Genomic DNA, 3,362 nt, shown 5'->3' on the forward strand with positions numbered 1-3,362 from the left:
GATCTTTTACAACAAATGGAAACAGTAATAATCTATAGACATCCTGATCTACCTCCTTATCATGTACTGTGTCAGCAATTTGTAAAAACTGTGCTAAAAACTCTGTAGGTTCTTCCTGTGGAAGACCGGAATACTGGCAGCTTTGCTGTACCATGATAATGAGCTGAGGATTCAACTCAAAGCTACTGACTCCAATAGAGGGTATGCAGATACTACTCCCATATGAAGCAGTAGAGGGGTTAGCATATGACCCCAGAGTCCTTCTGGACTGTTCATTTCCACTTAGATCCATGATGGAAAAAGGGAGATGATGTAAAATAAAAATTTTATTTTTATTTATTTATTTATTTAATTAATTATTTCGAAGATAAAATAAATTAAAATAAAATAAATAAAAATAGGTGAAAATTTTTCGAAAAAATGAGGAGAGAGAAAGTGATCAGGAAGTTTTGAAAAATATATGATTTGAAAAAGATTTTAAATTTTTGAAAAAAAATCTGAATTTTAAAAATAATTTTCGAAAATTTGTTTTTAAAAATAGAGAGAAAAGATATTTTTTAATTTAAAGAGAAAAGAGAGAAACAGTAAGATAGCCCAAGATTTAAAATTTTTAGATCTAATTCTCCTTGTTTTCGAAAATTTGGAGGGAAAACACCAAGGAACACCAAACTTAAAAATTTTAAGATCAAGACGCACAGAAAACTCAAGAACACTTTGAAGACTCACACGAACACAAGAACATGAAGAAAGAACACCAAACATAAAATTTTTAGAGAACCAAAATAAAATTTTTGAAAAACAAAGGAAAACCAACAAGAAAACACCAAACTTAAAGTTTGGCACGAGATTTAATAGAAAAATTATTTTTGAAAAATTTTTGAAAAGAAAATAAAAGACTCTGGCCCAAAAGGCAAAAATTTCCTAATCTAAGCAACAAGATTCACCGTCAGTTGTTCAAACTCAAACAATCCCCGGCAACGGTGCCAAAAACTTGGTGCACGAATTGTAAATCACACTTTTTACAACTCGTACCACTAACCAGCAAGTCCACTGGGTCGTCCAAGTAATACCTTACGTGAGTAAGGGTCGATCCCACGGAGATTGTTGGCTTGAAGCAATCTATGGTTATCTTGTAACTCTTAGTCAGGAAAACAATAAAATAATTCACTTATCAAATTTGATTGCAAGGAATAAAAGGGCAGAACACAAATTATACTTGTATGCACTGATAGAGAGTATGTTGGAGTTTTGGAGATGCTTTGTCTTCTGAAATTCTACTTTCCTCTGTTTTCTGATTCACGCACGCACGTCCTCCTATGGCAAGCTGTGTGTTGGGGGATCACCGTTGTCAATGGCTACCATCCATCCTTCCAGTGAAAAGGGTCCAGGTGCGCTGTCACCGCACGGCTAATCATCTGCAGGTTCTCAGTCGTACCGGAATAGGATTTACTATCATTTTGCGTCTGTCATTATGCCCAGCACTCGCGAGTTTGAAGCTCGTCACAGTCATTCAATCCCTGAATCCTACTCGTAATACCACAGACAAGGTTTAGACTTTCCAGATTCTCTTGAATGCTGCCATCAATCTAGCTTATACCACGAAGATTCCGATTAAGAGATCTAAGAGATATTCATTCATTCTATGGTGGAACGTAAGTGGTTGTCAGGCACGCGTTCGTGGAGGAATGATGATGATTGTCACGTTCATCACATTCATATTGAAGTTCGAATGGATATCTTAGATAGGAACACGCATGTTTGAATGGAAAACAGAAATACTTGCATTAATTCATCGAGACACAGCAGAGCTCCTCACCTTCAACAATGGAGTTTAGAGACTCATGCCGTCAAAAGGTACAAAGTTCAGATCTAAAATGTTATGAGGTACAAAACAAGTCTCTAAAAGTTGTTTAAATACTAGACTAGTAAACTAGGTTTACAGAAAATGAGTAAACTGAGATGGATGGTGCAGAAATCCACTTCTGGGGCCCACTTGGTGTGTGCTAGGGCTGAGACTTAAGCTAATCACGTGCATAGGACTGTTTTGGGCATTCAACGCCAGCTTTGGATCCAATTCTGGCGTTGAACTCCAACTCCTAACTTGTTTCTGGCGCTGGACGCCAGACAGCAGCATGGAACTGGCGTTGAACGCCAGTTTACGTCATCTATCCTTGAGCAAATTATAGACTATTATATATTGATGGAAAGCCCTGGATGTCTACTTTCCAACGCAATTGGAAGCGCGCCATTTGGAGTTCTGTAGCTCCAAAAAATCCACTTTGAGTGCAGGGAGGTCAGAATTCAATAGTATCAGCAGTTCTTTTTCAGCCTGAATCAGATTTTTGCTCAGCTCCCTCGATTTCAGCCAGAAAATATCTGAAATCACAGAAAAGCACACAAACTCTTAGTAAAGTCTAGAAATATGAATTTTGCTTAAAAGCTACTGAAAATAAACTAAAAACTAACTAAAACACACTAAAAACTATATGAAATTAACCCCAAAAAGCGTATAAAATATCCGCTCATCATGTTTCCATAAGGTTCACCTAAGTAATTTACCTCTGCTATTGCAGGGTTTTCAGGATCCTAGGCTTCTTCTTCAGAAGATGCCTCTTGAGTACTGTTGGATGCAGCTTGCATTCCATTCAGACTCTGAGAAATCATATTGACTTGCTGAGTCAATATTTTATTCTGAGCCAATATGGCATTCAGAGTATCAATTTCAAGAACTTCCTTCTTCATAGGCGTCCCATTATTCACAGGATTCCTCTCAGAAGTGTACATGAACTGGTTATTAGCAACCATGTCAATGAGTTCTTGAGCTTCTGCAGGTGTTTTCTTTAAGTGAATGGATCCACCTGCAGAGGTATCCAATGACATTTTGGCTAATTCAGACAGACCATCATAGAATATGTCCAGGATGGTCCATTCTGAAAGCATGTCAGAAGGACACTTTTTGGTCAGTTCTTTGTATCTCTCCCAAGCTTCATAGAGGGATTCACCTTCTTTCTGTCTGAAGGTCTGAACATTCACTCTAAGCTTACTCAGCTTTTGAGGATGAAAGAACTTGGCTAAGAAAGCCTTGACCAGCTTATCCCAAGAGTTCAGGCTATCCTTAGGTTGAGAGTCCAACCATATTCTAGCTCTGTCTCTCACAGCAAAAAGGGAAAAGCATGAGCCTGTAGACTTCAGGATCTACTCCATTAGTCTTAACAGTATCACATATCTACAAGAATTCAGTTAAGAACTGAAAAGGATCTTCAGATGGAAGTCCATGAAACTTGCAGTTCTACTGCATCAGAGAAACTAGCTGAGGTTTCAGCTCAAAGTTGTTTGCTCCAATGGCAGGAATGGATATGCTT

The 3,362-nt window shown here is 37.9% G+C and overlaps 1 non-coding gene across 1 annotated transcript; it reads left to right on the plus strand.

Moving 5' to 3' along the window:
- Positions 1–2,934: 2,934 nt before the first annotated feature.
- LOC148580563 (small nucleolar RNA R71) lies at positions 2,935–3,042 on the plus strand. Its single transcript, XR_015894162.1, has one exon. It is a non-coding gene; the product is annotated as a small nucleolar RNA R71 (small nucleolar RNA).
- Positions 3,043–3,362: the final 320 nt, after the last annotated feature.

Source organism: Arachis ipaensis, chromosome B10, assembly GCF_059453495.1.
Source record: "Arachis ipaensis isolate K30076 ecotype BB chromosome B10, ASM5945349v1, whole genome shotgun sequence".
NCBI classification, from domain to species: Eukaryota; Viridiplantae; Streptophyta; class Magnoliopsida; order Fabales; family Fabaceae; genus Arachis; species Arachis ipaensis.